This window comes from Eutrigla gurnardus (assembly GCF_963514095.1).
Source record: "Eutrigla gurnardus genome assembly, chromosome: 5".
NCBI classification, from domain to species: Eukaryota; Metazoa; Chordata; class Actinopteri; order Perciformes; family Triglidae; genus Eutrigla; species Eutrigla gurnardus.
Window position 1 is genome coordinate 14,635,675 of NC_139919.1, and position 16,420 is coordinate 14,652,094.

The window sequence follows — 16,420 nt, forward strand, 5'->3', positions numbered from 1 at the left end:
TTCCTCTTCAGTCACTCTAGACAGTTGGCCAGCAAAGTTACTTCAAAACCGAGAGATGCAAAATAGTGTGAACTCTGGAGACATTTAGTAATCGGTAACAAGGATGAAGAAAGGGGATTAGATTGCCTCTTGGCTCAGTGCTTTTTTCCATGCTGCTGCTTCTCCTTTACTGCTCCCTTTCTTCTCTATCTATTTAATGTTACATATTTATCAACGCATTATTTGTTTCTCTGAGGAGTATGGGCGGTGAACCTTTCTGTCTGACATGGCTGGCAATGGCACAGCAGCGATTTTGTGAAACGCTAGAGCTAGAGATGTGCATATCTGTGTGTGTGTGTGTGTGTGTGTGAGAGGGAAGAAGAGGAGGAGAGAGAAAGCGAAAGGGTGGGGAGGTGCAGTGAGAAGAAGGGAGGGGGCATGTATGAGGGTGGGTGAATGCGAGAGAGAGAGAGAGACGGAACGGGAGAACAAGCGGCTCGCCTCATTCCGCTGCTTTCTCAGCATCCGTTCTGTGAGACCCTATTCTGGAGAGGAGAGCGCTATCCAACAGGCAAACTGGAGGAAGGAAAAGGGGGAAAATCCATTGAAGAGGGAGGATATCGAGGAAAATAACACATAATCAAGGCTCACTGGCATTCACTATCACCTCTTAAACCTTTGACAGAGGTGTCTGAAAGTTTCCGTCCGGGGGGGAACACCCTCCCCTTGTTTGGGGATGAACAGCGGATGCTGAATTTCATTCCTGAAGGCAGGAGGAGAGCTGTGAATACCGGCTGGATTCACTTGCAGTGGAGCTGGTAGTGCGCACCAGAAGATATCCTACAGTGCCTCTTTCTCTCTTTCGCTCAGGCTCTCACACACTCATTTTCCAGTAGAATACGTATCATTATTTCACTGTGCCACGGTGGAATATCGGAGGGAAGCAACCCAAAAGAAAATCTCGTGAACCAGGGAAGTAAAGGGGAACGGATTACGTGCAAAATCAATGAAGGACATCCATTTAAAAAAAGTAAGTTCTAACCAGAATGCTTTGATTTGGGTTCTGATTCTGAGAGACATTTTTCTTTGTTGTGGAACAGCAGCGAGGTTCAGACAGCTTATCTTGTGGACTAAAGGGTTCTGGATGGTATTTCAAGGTAAGGACACATCCACAAGCCCTTGTATATTAATAGCACCCTCCAGGTTTTTGAGAAAAGGGCAGATTAGGGAGCCGAAAAGCTCAGCATGAATGATAACGCTGAAGTGGGAAAGAGAGAGGGAGATGGGAAAAGGTGTTAAAGTCTTAGTCTTGACTGTTTTTACAGGAAGTGCAAAGTTGAGATGAATGTCTTAATGATACAATTACATATCTTACAGACAGCTTGATTGTTTTTTATGGCTATTTAAAGGCTGCTCCTCTCCACGGTAAAAAAATGTATCTATGTGTCTCTGCATACTTATGCATGTCTGTTTGCTGAGAGGGGAGATGCCTTTCTGCAAAGCAATCCATCTCTTTGCTTCCTTGCTACATCGGTTATCACCAGGGAAGGCTGCCAGTGCAAGGGGGATAATTGCGGTGGCTGTTTGTCCTCGTCTTGATAGCAGCTATTCTCTTTGAGCTCATGGAGTTACTTTCATACAGTGACCACATTTTATTCATAATGGTGAATGCCTCTCTGCATTTTAAAGGCTCCTCAGTACCTTTTGTATCTGCTCACGGAGAACTGGTTGTGCCCAGTATCTCAGACGCCCTACATTAAACTGTCACCTACAGTTTCCATATGTAAGTTTGTTGCTGCAATGCATCGCTTTCCATGTCTCCTATCTCTTATCGTTTATTTGTCTTGGTCTTTCCCTACAAATGGGAACGTGATCATACGAGCATATTTGTTTTCCTATGTCTCTCATTTGCCAATTTAATCTTCCGATAGAAACCAAGACTGTTTTAGGAGGCAGCGTACAGACCACCAGCATATTATTGTGTTATTTTTTGGGAAGAGGGAATCTGCTGCCCTGTTGATCAATACCAGACAAGTGCATGGCCACCTCCTTTGTAAAGCAGTGGTTGAAATATTTATGGTTGAATGAGCATCCTGTTGGTCCCTTGAAATATTTAAAATAATTGAATAATAAATAGTCTGTCTAAGCTGTCGAAGTTCCACTCCAGCCTGGGCAGATGATTTTAAAGCCACCTTCTCATGTAACATGCAAAACAGTGACCATTAAATGCCTTTGCCTCTGGATGTAAAAAATTCAAAAGAAGTGTCTCTCCTCTTGCAAAACATCCACTGGGGGGAAGTGGAGCCTGATGGGAAGTTGATGACAGCTCCTGTATATCTGGCGTTGACTGGCTATAGGTGGCTTGAATCGCCAATTGTTCCTCTGCATATATAGCTTGATTGCAAGAAGCTACTATGCACAAATTTTCTATTGAAATCACATTTAGCATTCAAGGGGCATAGTGTGTATAATCGCTTCCCCTTGAAAGAGATGCAAAGGTGTCATCTGCTCTGCCTGCTGTATTCACTTAATCTAATGAGCTACATCTACAGTATGTATTCGTCAAATACGCATTATAATGTCTGCATACGTGTGTAAGAGAGCGTGTAAGCCTGGAAGAGAGTTTTTGAGTGTATCTGGTATCTGCGTGGGTGTGTATTTGTCCAGAGCTCTGTGCTTCATCCCTTTTGATGTTTTATTGAGTGTTAACCATGGTAGGACTGACGCACTGCCTCTGATATGGAGTAGCATGGTTAAAGGAAAGCATTAAGACCGACTTTGCTCTTCCTTGTATTTCTTTTAAACTCTGAATTGGCAATGCTGTGCCTGCCTCTTTCAGCCCTTTGGATTTGGTAAATGATTCGGTTCAGGCACTGTATATGTGCATTTGTGCGAATCTGTGTCTTTGTGTAAGAAAACAGCGTATATGTGCACTGTGTGCTTTACACAGCATGTGCGTGTGTGTGTGCTCAGGTGAGTGTCTGCCTTTGTGTGTATAATCCCCTTCCCTCTGTGTTGTGTATGCAGTATGCAGTCTGTTTTTCTCCCATTTCTGATGTTAGCAAAGGAGTCAAAGACGAGGCGGCCTTGCATTTTAAGTGATATAATGCATCCACTGAATTGCAGAACCTTCATTGCCATTGACAGTGTCTCCACAATCAGTAGAAACAATGTTGATGGCAAAACATGGTGGGGTTTTTATTTGTTACTCACAGAAATGGAGTTTGATTCAGAATTCATGCTCGTCAGTAGGCAGCTGAAATCTGACAAGGACACCTTCTTCATGTATAATTTGGAATCATTTTGGGCCTTCTTTGGTATCAGAAACAGATCAGTCAAATTAGGGATGCACTGATACCAGTGTCGGCTCCAATACTGTACTCATGTACTCATACTTGTACTCAGAAAACTACTCCCATACAACTGCTGCCAATACTGTCAAGAACAGAAATTGAAGTATTTGTACTTGTACTTGATGTGAAAAAGTGTGGTATCGATCCCTAAGTGAAATATAGAAGTTGCAAATCGGGCAGAATATTTAAATATTGGGTTTTTGTATTGTCAGTAATACCATGAGACTTTTCACTGTCGAGTAAGGCTTCATTTAAATTAATATTCCATGAATATCACTAATTGACGTAGCTTTTCTAAAGATATCAAACCTTATCATGCTGTTAGCATTAGGGGCTAGTGTACTGTTCCAAAATCACAGCATACAAAATAAAAGAAATCGTTGGTATGATGTCTATGCAAGCATTGTATGTTGTAATGGCGAATGTAAACTAAATTTAAGATTGTACAAATGTCTGTTTTGTTAGTGAGGCTTTGAATTATCTTTTTTATTGAAACAAATGAGACAACAGATAGGTGAATGCATTTTTTCTTCTATTTTTCGTTTTTTTTTTGTAAAATTTAAATTTTTGTGAGACCATTCCCAACCTTCCTCTCCTTCAAGTTAAGGTTTATATGTTGCAAATTAATCTAATACATTACATTTTTGGTAAACTTCTGAAATAAAAAATCGCCACCTATCTCTGCTCAAAATTATTGATGAATGATACAGCTGTAAAAGATGAAGTTGAGATTAAATTTAGATTCAATTAAGTTCAGCCACAATGCAGTGGCGTCTTTGCACAGCGATCTAGACATTTTTGAAGTTTCGTTTTTAAAGTGCTTCTGAATATATAAGAAGAATCTACTTGGAAAATGTATTATGTGACATCTTTATATCACAAAAATGTGTATCACAGTCTTTGTTAGAGGACAGATGTATATAAAAGCTCTGTCAAAAATAATGCCTGTACCCAGAAGCAGAACAGTGTATTTTTAGCCTGTCCATTAAGGACATGGAAGAAAAATCAATGATCACAGACTGTAACACTGGGTTTCAAATTCAAGTTTTTTTTCCTCTCTATGACCTTTGGATACAGTTGGGAATGTGTACTTTGTAAATATCAAATTGTAACTTGGTCAATGAAAGAGTCCTATAGATGAAAATGGAAAAATCATTTAAATTAAGCCTAATTTATAAGGTAACTTGTTTTAATAAAAACTACTTTTTCTAGCGGCTGGGTAATATTAGAGTACTTATTCACATTAATATTTAGCAGCTATGTGGCTTCACCAGATACTTGCAGTTTAAAGGCTAATATGTGTATAAAGGGTGCTCTGCAGACATCTGCAGCATATACACCACCAGCTGGCTGCGACAAACAGAGGACCTTATTTTAAATGGAGGTCTGGTCAACTGGAGACCAAACTGTGAACGGAGGCGGCTGATCTGTTGTCAGCCCCTTTGAATCCCTGATGAGGCTGAACACAATATGCTCCAACAGCTGGGTCATTTATGGAATATGCTTACTCATCGACTGCCACTAAAAGGAGAGGGAAATAATTCTGTTTTAATAGAACATGCTTCAGATGAAAAACCAAAAACATATTTTAAATTAAGCTCATTTATTAGCTCCTAAAAGAAATGTCAGCCCTCTCCGAAAATACATTTGGGGGAGACCTTTGGATAAAAATGATGATTGTTCTAGGCTCACCATAACAAAAACATTGGTCAAATGTATTTAGAAGTAATTCCATCATTGAATAATAATAATTTGATAATATTATAAGGTATAAAATATATATAAAATTGTTCACTGTGTAACTTTTTTATTGTTTGCATTCATATTTGAGACAGTTGGCTTCCAGTGTCACTAAAATTAACTTTGACTGAGATGAAACTCACTGTTTCTTTTATCCACAAAAGAGAAATTCTTGGCAAAAAAGAAAAGGACATGGAACACAAAGGATTTATGTCTGGTGTCTGTCGATGATGTGATGTGCTAAGTGACTGCTGGTGGCGGTATAGTCCTTTAGCAATGTAGTAACCAGGAAGAGGCTGTCTGGGGCCTGAGGACTGATCTAGGACAAGATTCCATTGACAGTGACCTTGCTGTCCGTGTCACTTTGCAGCTTGACCTCACTGGGCGAGCTGTCGGGGGCGTGTCGTACCACCTTTGGAAAAGTCCCTTTTACTGTGTGTCGACAAGTAGCATTAGTAAGAGGTGGGGGATGACGTAGCTGGCTAAGAATAGGGGGCAGACGATCTTGCACTATATGGAACTAGAGGAAATGAGGCCCATTCCCTTGGAGAAAAACAAAAAAAGATACCTTACGCTATATCCTTGATCTAAACGCTGCTTCCCATAGTACATCTCTTTACACAAGTCTTTCTCTCAACCTAGCAAATGCATGGTTCCGAATACAAGCATACACCCTGCAAACTGGCATGTATCTTCCTTGATTATTACAGGAGACATTCGAATGTAATGTAATCACTACAAGTTCAGCAGTTATAAAACAATACCATCTTGTATGTGATCTGACATTTGGTTATGTTCCCTTTTACAAAATCCTTTGCAAGTGAAGACATTAAAAGGGCAAAAAAAGGACAAAATGTATGATTCATGGGGAGTGTGCTTTGCTGTCACTTGTTAACTATTTACATTCTGTATCCACAAATAATCAGAGGTTTGTTGTCGTCACAAAATGCCTCCAGAAAACAAATGCAAAGTGATCTGAAAGCATGTGATTTTCATATGCAAACTATTTTGTATTCCAGCACCACACATGAGGGGTTTAACTAGAAAAATACAAATTACAATTACTAATACACGACTAATTGTCTATTTTTAAGCAAAAACCAGTGCTAGATTTTGCCTCCATAGCTTGTTTATCACCAGCTGACCTGTAAATATGCTGACATCAGTTAATTTGTACTCTCTTGTCTAAACAGCAGTGCACTGAAGTATGTGACATGAACTGTAACATCCTTGGCCATAATATGTTAGCATGCTCCTTTGCACGAACGGGACATTGTGTATTTTGTGTCACTATGCTGTGCATGTTTTCTTATGCTATGTAAATCAGCCATCTACCCAATAAGTCATTTGAGCCACAAACACAGCCAAGCCACTTAGGTGCCATTACTGACCAGTCCCTTTTTTAAAACTAATTAAGGATCATTAAATATTCACAAAGTAGAATAACCTGCCTATATCCTAATAGCCAGGGAAGATTGATACTGCTTCTATTTCAGCAAGGCCAATGATTTAGCCATCCATTTTGTATTTTGCCTCCATCAGCCACTTTAGGATGTCCTCACAGCGACTTTGCCACCTTCATCCTTTCTCTACAACCTCAGTTTTCAGCTGTGAAGCGGGGTATTTAAAGTATTGACCGCTTCGCTCTTTAGATTAAAACAGAAACGTTGTCTCTTTTATCAAGGTGAGGGGGCTACATACATATACCCTTTGTTGTGTGCATTGTAAAGCTTGATCCATTGTCCCATTAAATGATGGACATGAGCAGAGCACATCCACATCTCAAGGTGAGAGAAATAATGTATTCAACATGTAAACTTTTGTGTAAAATTCAGTTAAAACGGGATTCATATTCAAGCATAAATATGTGCATGGATTTTACAACACCAAAACATTTGTTTCATATAACGATCAAATATTAGCCAGAGAGCAATTCAAAATGAATCCTTGAGCTGTGAGCTGCAGGGCTGGTGCCCAGAAAGGTTAGGTCATTACATACTCGACTATATCTCCACTAATGCTTCACAGGTAGATCCGGAAATGTCAGAGTGTAGTCTTTTCATTGTAACAATAGAGGACATGTCAGTACATGGATTCTTCCTCCGCCTCTGAGGGGACTATGGACTCTCCAAAAGCACTTGTGCCTCTTACATTTGGCAAGCTCCCCTAACCCCGCTTCTGCCAGACTATCCAAAGCTCTCAACAGGACACTGGACTTGCACTTGTTAGTGCAGGTCACTGATCCTGGACTCCTTTGGGCTTACAGCTGATATAGACCAAAGTACAGCTTGTTAGTTGCTTATGCTTTAAGACGTCTGTAGGGAACAGTGAGAACACCTTTACATCTTAAAACCCTAAGTGCAGAAGGCTCATCTCCCCAGGTGTTGTAGGTTCAAAAAGTGATGTTCTGGGTCTGATGGACGAGTTTATCTCCTGAGGGGGAACAAATTATTCAATATAAAAGTGCAGCTAAAGAGTGAAACAAGGTGAAAGAATACAAAACAAAATGGTGGGTATGCAGAAAGGAGATAATGTGTCTAATAGTTAACAGTAGTTAATCATTTTTATAATTGACTGCCCTGCCTTTTATCGAGTTTCAGAGCCTAAATGTCAAATCTGACTATTCTATTGGTGTAAAAGAAGATGAGCAAGATGACAAAAGATTAATTCCTGTACAGGCACAAAAAGCTCATATTATACTGGCACTGTTCTATTAAGATAGTGACGGTTGGCTGCTATCCAGTAAGTGCAACCAACCCAATTTCATAACGGCATTTCTCCTATAGCCTAGTGCAGTCACCTCCTGCTCTATTTCAGGCTGTTGCATGAACGTCCAATAAATCGGGAGGAGGGGCTGTGAGTCAGTCTATCCCTTTTAATTTATTGCATGCTTCTTTCTTATATTCGTATAATCTGAGATAGCTGTCAGTTGGGCGAGAGACTCATTAGAGCCGTTGTCATGCCTTTGCTCTTGGGCTGGGGAACATAGTGAATAGATAAGAACTCGTTCTCCTCTCCAAGCTTCTCTCCCGCTCCTTTTATCGCTGCAGCTCTCTCCTTTTCTCTTCTTTGTCTGCTCAGCGTGTTACCAGAGGTTTGACTGTCAAGTGGAAGCTCGAGACATTTTGGAGTCTTTCAGGGAGACGATGGAGGTTCTGACAGCAGCATATAATCATCCGCCTGCTGCGGTCTTACCCTTTTTCGCCTCTCGGTTCCACGTAGATGTTGTCTGATGATTCACTTGCATGTCTGGAGCAAATGTGGACTATTGTGTTTGCTGGTTTTTAGATAGCTATTGGGTAAACGGCGAGAAAAGGGATTGAGAGAAAAAACCTGATGAAATTTCAGAACTTGTCAGTATGGCATGTCTCCTTAAATCAACTGTAAAAGAATAGTGTGCAAAAAATCATAGTTTGATTTTATTTTTCAATTCACTAGTGATTGAATGGGCTGCAGCAAGGTTTTGCGATAATAAGAAGGCTGATGCGATAATAATGAATGTATTTTACTGTTGACTTGCCTTACTATCCCATCGCTTAAAGTACATCTATGTATGACTATGAAGGAGTAATTGCTGGTTTAATATTGTTACATTACCAATATTTTTAACAAGGTTTTTGCCCATTCAGATTGGCATATTTATCACGTATTAATACGCTTTTCCATTATGTGGTTGTGAATATACCCGTAGTTGCAGCTAAATCTACAGTTCCTTTTTGTAAAAGAAAAAAAGCAATACCTTGAATCTTAAACAACCATCTAATTAGTGTGAAATGAAACACAAACAGAATGTTTAATTCTCCAATTTGTAATCTGTCATTACAGCAGGCACTGGAAACACTGCCTCCCCTTTTTTGGGCTATCCTTACAAAGTGATGAATCAGATTTAAGTCTTGACTTTTTAATTGTACAATCAAGAAAAAAAATAGATATATTTGGATGACAAATTTACTGGAGAGTTTATATTCTAAGTTATGACACTAACAAAAAACGGATGCTTAACGGTATCAAACCGCCTTGAAAGCATATACCATAACACTGCTACATCATCAAAAAGATGATGTGCCTCTGTAGGCGGTCCATGATGGACGACCTAATAATGCCGTGGTTAGTAGACTCATTCCACCTATTATTAGTATTATTATTATTATTTTTTAAATTATTATTCTAAAAATATCTGTATCCCACAAGCATGTGAGCCACACTGTATAGAGTTCTCCACTACATGCTAGCTGGATCACAAGTGGCTCTATATCCCATATTCAAAGATGCAGGCTGTGGGACATATATGACATCGCATGCCTTTGTGAATAAAATCGTGGATGACAGCACCACAGCAACTGGCTCTCCCCTGCCACCCTTACAATGTGGGCAATTCATGACAGAGATTGTACATGTCCTCAGAAATTCTCAACACACGTGCAAATTCAGCTCGCCTGCCACATTAGATATAGCAGGGACTGCACTGCCCACTCCTCTTTGATGAGCCGGGAATTAAACCTCCAAATTTAAACACTGACCTTTACTTCCAAGTATACAAGCACCAACACTATTGTCAACATGTGTAATTCCTAGCCTTGGATGCCGACATGGTCACTGTGAATTATAAATCAATGAGCATGTATTAGTGTAAAATCCTCCAGCACTTGGGGCTTTGCTTGCGGTGGAAGAATGAATAGGAGAGAAACAGGGGCACCTCAGGGGATGTCAGGCTGTCCAACTCTGGGTCTGCTAGTCACAGCCTGGAGCTCATCCATACAGATACGTAGAGACGGGGGGCTTATATAGCATCGGCTCTGTTTGTTTGTTTCTGTCTGTGTGAGTGTGCTTTGATTAGCTATTGAACAAAAGAAAGGGCACTGTTGCATGATGCTTAATGTTGAGATAGAAATCCACAGGATTTCATACGAGGGCTGCACGATATTGGAAAAAACACATTGCAATGTTTTTTCTGCAATATTTATTGCAATATGTAAAAATACAGGACTTTTCACCATAGATTTTGTACATTTATTTGAGTTAAATGCACCAATTTGATGCACTTTGAGAAATTAAGAGCTGGCTTTTTTGTGAAAATATTCAAAATCTCACTGTATAGATGTGAAAGCAAAAAGATTACAAAGCATGGTCAATGAGACGGGCATCATGTTTCAAGACGATTCGGGTGGGTTGCCAACATCGCCACAGGCCTGTTGCACTCTGGACAATCTGCCTCAGTTGACAGTCCCGCCCGGAGCCCCATTTTTCTACTCAGAGAGAGAGAGGGCGAAGCAAATGCTAGTCCAAACCCCCAGGAAGCGGCGAGGTCAAGGTGAAGGGGGCTGTTAAGCTCACGGTCGATTCCACGAGCCACCTTCAGTCCAGGCCTGTCCAAGTCGATCTAGCATAGTCGGTCGCGGTGCACCTTTATGAGGAAATGTGTTTGCTGGGGAGAGGATCCTCCCACACAGCAGCTGGTATAAGAAGTCTAAAAATACATACAGTTCAGTGTGATACTATTGCAGCCCTACCAAGGTGATTAAACAGAAATACTAGATTAGTCATGGAAAATGAGAATCAGTTTTCCTTTGCATCAACAAGCAAAATGTGACATATTTGACTTTATTTACAAACACGTCCTGCGATGTTACCTTTTCACAATGTTGATGCTTAAACAATATATAACGAGGTCATATATTATGCATGTCCAACATATAAAAACACGTGTTATTTGTCAGCAACAATACTAGAGGTCATCACAGGAAGGAATACAGTGGCAAGAAAGAGTATATATATATATATATATATATATATATATATATATATATATATATATATATATATATATATATAAGCATATAATATGTGGTTTTCTATTTTAATTGGTCATAAAATGTGATCTGATCTTCATCTAAGCCACAGCTATAGATAAACACAATGTGTTTAAGCTAATAACTCACAAACAATTGTGATCTTTCTCTTTGTTGAACACACCCATTAAACATCCACAGCGCAGGTGGAAAAAGTAAGTGAGCCGTTGGATTTAATAGCTGGTCGAACCTTCTTTTGCAGCAATACCTTTAACCAAGCGGTCTGATCCTAGCTGCAGATCAGATCTGCACAACGCTCAGGATTTTTTTTTACTACACTTCCTTACAGAACTGCTTCCTCTCAGCCACCTTCTTAGGGTGTCTGCTGTAAACGGCTCTCTTGAGGTCATTCCTCAGCATTTCTATTGGGTTAGGATCTGGGCTCAGACTGGATTTTTTTTTTTTTTTTTTTTAAGTCATTCTATAGTGAATTCACTCCAAGGTTTAGGGTCGCCATTAGCAACGCCCTTTTTTATGTGTATTCTTCACAAATAATTAAATAACTTTTATTCAGGGGTGCAACAATATTCTTTTTTTTTTGAGAGTAGCTTTGATGTGGACATGACCCACGCTTTTTGTATCTTAGCAGTTCACGATCGTTGAGGAATCATAATTCGTTTGAACCAGTCTGTCTTCAATAAAACAGAATTGTGAAGGAGTAACGCCTGGTTCACACTGGACGCGGAAGCGCCGCGAATAGACGCGTAGCGGAGCCCGCTTCCATTCGGCGCCCCTGTTAAGCTATAGTGTCGTTCACACCAGACGCGGAGCGCCGCGAATAGGCGCGGCCCTCCCGCGCCGTGAAGCGATCGTTTCGGCGTCTGCTCTATTTTTTGCGCGTGCCGCGAGTGAACGCGTCAATTCTGGCAGGAAATCACACAGAGAAACACGAGACAATCCGGTCAATTTTCTAAATAAAAGCAATTTTCAAAATAAAATACTGCGATTGACAAACGCGATCATATTTGTGTATCTAAACTCGCACTGGGAAACAGGAAGAGACAATACATTTAATAAATGCGAAGAGTAGATAAAAAAAATGTGTATTTCAACGGTATATCTGCACTACTACTGTCTACTACCATACACACTCTCTCTGTCTGTGTGAGTGTGTCCCTCTCTCTCTCTCTCTCTCGCTCTCTTTCTCTCTCTTTCTGAGAGAGAGAGAACGGATAAATACAAGAAGTGTACAAACTTCTTGGTTACAGAAACATGGCGTATTAATTGTATGGGGTTTAATGGAAAAAGGCACTTGAATGACAACATCCAGGTTACCTGTAACTCGGGTTACCTGTAGCACATGAGCAGCAGAGAAAGCTCAGATCTCTTCTGCAAACCTGCTTGGAAATGTGGCACATGTGAGGAGTGAATACTGTGTGATATATTGAAAAGCATGATATTATTTTTTAGCAATAAACTATTTTTTCAGAATTACTCTGTATTATTAGTACCATCAAGTGGCCAGGCTATAAGAGCTAATAGATATTATAGATGTGCAACTTATGTAAGACATGTGTGCCCTCAAGGTATCCCAAACCCCCACCCCACCCACCCCACACACACACACAGCATAAACACTTCACAGAAAAATGAATAATTTACATTCTATGAACATGTTAAGATGCATTATTTCTAAAAGCACTCAACAGAAAATAAAGGGATTATTGTACATGGCTGCGTCAGGAAGCCTGTTCACTATGTCTGTGTTACTTAAGAGAGGGAAACAGCTCAGCTACTTTAAGCTAATTAGCAACTTATTGACCTGAGACACTAAAAATGCTAAAACAACATCACCACATTTATTGTTTTATCTTTCATAATTTACATAGATACGCTAAAAACGCACAGCTTGATAAACATTCCACATGAGGTAAACGCCGAGGCAGATTGCACTTGATGAACACAGAGTTGCTTATTTGCCCTGCAGGAAGGAAAATGAATGACTTAAACAGCGTACTGCAGGGTTATAGGATTGGCATTCTGTGCCTATATTAATGATGACATGGCATATTGTATACAGTGAGCTTGAGGAGTACATTATCTTGACAATTACTGTTCTGTTAGGAGATGAAAGCCTCCTACCACACTGTTTAGTGGCCACTGCCTTTGGTCCTCAGGGTTGCCTATATACACAGTGACCCTGGTTTCCTCTTTTCCGGTGCAACACCCATCTAATCCCATTACTGTTTGTGACTCACTACTTTCAACTGTCGGGAGAAAGAAAAAGTGCATAAATAATGTATTCCTTGGGTGTATCCTCCCCCGGATCAATGGCAATACAAAGACCATCTACAAAGACGGTTGGCTCAAGGCCATATTTGATCACTTCCACTGCGCACGATCACTGCTCCCTTTTTTGTCAGCCCGCCGAGACTCAATTATTTCCAAGTGTTTGTAAGCTATTGTTGAAAGAACAAGAAGTGAATATTTAAAGTTGGTGAGGGGAAGAAAAATCTTTGATGAGACATGAAAACAGCAGATGGATGGTAATGGTGAACTGTTAAACAGAGAGAGAGGAGGAGAAAGGGGAGAAAAGAAAATGATGTGATGCAGTATCCTTTTCCTCATAGGGATACTGGGAAAAGAGTTGTATGCATGACATACACGCCTCTGCAGTGTTTCTACAATGATGGGGAAATCTGACAAATTACAAAGCTCTTTTTCATTTGAAAGCAAGAGTAACTGATCAGTAGGAAATGGAGTACAGCTCAGTTGGACTTTCTAGGGAGGACATAAACTGTGTTCAGTGAGCTAATCTGCTCTAACACTGCAAGCTTTGCTCAGTGTTATTTCCCCGGAACAGGTAAAAAAAAAAAAACCCCAACAACCAGTCACTGCTTTTAGGAATGAAGTCAGAACTTCTAAACCAGCAAGAGGGTGTCTCAAGTCATCAATGAATACACTGAGGAATTTGATGTGCAGCTTCGTTGTCCAAGCAACGAGTGACGGCAAACTTCTTGCCACGGTAGCACATATGTATTGCTCCTCTTCTATCCCGTGCTGGGTTTGTTCTCCTCCATCCCAGATGGCTGGGCTCATAGCCCAATATTTTCACCCTGAAAAAAAAAATTACATTTTTTTTTTAATTTCCCACAGTACAAAATCTTCACTCCTTCAGGAAGGATTGATGGTACATTCAATTGGCACTGCACCACCACTCTGGCTGTTTCATGGATAATGGGTATTTGTGTGAAGGGCAGGGCACACAATAAAAGTAGGTCAAAGGTCTACACTATATATGCATCAAACGACAGACAGTAGTCATGCTCCAGCAGGGGTAGTGCCATGCCTTTTTGGCTACTCAGATGTCATACCGCTGGTAATGACCAGATCTGCTTAAGGAGACGTCTTTTGATCTGCCATTCCCGAGGCAGCATATCTTGGTTTCATCAGTCTAATTAACATTCCAGACAATATTTGAGGGATTAAATCTTTGTAGTTAATCAGCAAACTGTTGGAGTGTGACTCTGGGATCATCAATCTGTGCTCTTTGTACAGTAGCACAGAACCAAACTCCACCTGCTACAAGAGTCCTTAGTCACACTTGAGTTTTTTGTAGCTTACAGTTTGTCCACCTGCTACCTGTCATACCAAGCTTGTGCTGACAGTAGGCAGTGACTGTTTTTTAACTGTACTGAAAAGTGCATTGATCTTTGCATAGAGAATATGGAGGTAATGGTCATATCTGGGCCGTGAAGACTGAGGGCCCTAGTTTCGTAGACCAGGCGCAGTCAGCTTTCAGCGCACCTGCGCCGCGCCGACGGGGTGTGTCCGCCTGGACTTTGCAAGTTTCGTGTGCCATCCGCCTTTGATCTGACGTCAGATGTGACGGGACAATCTATATAGATATAAATTCACGTGTTGATTCAATTAGTTGCATTAAATAGTGTTTGTTGTGATTATGTATTGCATTTAAATGTGCCTGGAACTGTGGAAACCTGCCTGTGAGGTTTCGGTGACGTGTGCGCACTGCGCGCAGTCAGCCAAACTTCCACTCCGCCAGCTGTGAATCGCATTGAATGAATGGACTTTATTTACGCCTTGCGCCTTGCGCCGAAAGTAGACCAGGTTGGAGCTGGTGAGCTTTCAGCGCAGTCTCGGAGAGGCTTTTTGCCACGAAACTTCCACTACGCCAAGCTGAATCTGTGACGCCTCCCCCTGCTGCGCCGCCACACCCATCTTGGCGCAGGCGATCCACCAAACTGACGGTGCGCAAGGCTGCGCGGGTCGAAACTTGCATTGCGCCGGCTCCGCCACCCTGTGCCGCCCTGCGCTGCGCCACGAAACTAGGGCCCTGAATGTGGTTTCAGAGTTCTCTTCGGTATGAGATTTCCTTGCAAACTTTATATCTGCTCCCATGATGACTTTTAAGTGTCTAAGGCCTTTATTCACCCTTTGCTTTAAGTCCCATGCATATATTAAATGAGGCATTGTCTAGGAATATTAAAGACAGACACCCTTTGGACTTTACTCACTGTCATCAAGTCCATAAATATTAATGAGAGATTTGTGCAATGTGCTCTCTGACTGATGGTTTTCCATTTTTACTGGGAACTGCACACTACTCAGTTTAGTACAGAAAAATATTGGTTTTGTAAATATGGATGATGCACAAAGACTAAGCTGGCTTTTCACATCATGAAATATTTAAATTAGCCGTGGAGATGAGGGGGCAATTTATCAGTATAATATAATATAGTACTGTGGGTATAAATCAGTTGCTTTCAGTTTCCAGGTCATTGAAAATTAGAGATGCCGCAGTCGATTGGCTGCTGTTTTGAAACCGACCTGTTTTCAGCTGATCGGCCATGGCAGTCAGTGTCATATTCATCATCCGATTTGTTTGCAGGTCACATTTACACGTGCCATTTCCATGTGATGGATTTATGTCAGATCAGACAGTATATATATTAAGCAATCATGATGTGTTGTTATGTAAACTTGTAAAAAAAAATGTTTTTGGCAAGAACTTGAATAAAAAGTTGTTTGAAGATGTTGTCATAGCAATATAACATGGACGATTGAGAGGGAGTCTAAGCTTCCATAGCTCTAAACACCAAGTAAAAGGATAAAATGTAGAATTTGTGATGGTTTACATTGAATTTGGGAAGGTTGAAATTCATTTTCTGGATGTTGGTTTAAATAAAGTTAGTATCAAGCCTTCCTCTCAATTATAGAAGTACTTATAATGTTGTAACTTTTTTTGTTTTTATTAACAGAACATGCATGTTTTGTAAAATATAGGCTTCTTGTAATGTGGGATGGGCTGGATGTTTGTCAAGACAGAAATCAAAACTATGCTAAACTTAACTAAAAATGTTACATTTAGGTCATCCCAGCTTTTATCAAACAAAAGGGCTCTCAGCTATATAAATGTACAACAATAAATCAAAACAATTTGTGAAAGATGATCCCTAAAATGGTGTAAACATAATATAATAAATCAATACTCTTCATTTGATAAATTATATCAAAAGGATCTGCGGAAAATGGGACATA

At 40.4% G+C, this 16,420-nt stretch overlaps 1 protein-coding gene across 2 annotated transcripts in view; it reads left to right on the forward strand.

Moving 5' to 3' along the window:
* Positions 1–547: 547 nt before the first annotated feature.
* Positions 548–16,420, forward strand: part of lingo2 (leucine rich repeat and Ig domain containing 2) — a 205,948-nt gene continuing 190,075 nt past the window's right edge. The window contains exons 1-2 of one of the 2 annotated variants that reach the window (XM_084009989.1): positions 548–1,009; positions 1,080–1,136. The gene's annotated coding sequence lies outside the window, so the exon portion shown is untranslated. The remainder of the gene's footprint in view (positions 1,010–1,079; positions 1,137–16,420) is intronic. The other variant, XM_084009990.1, reaches the window with a different exon arrangement.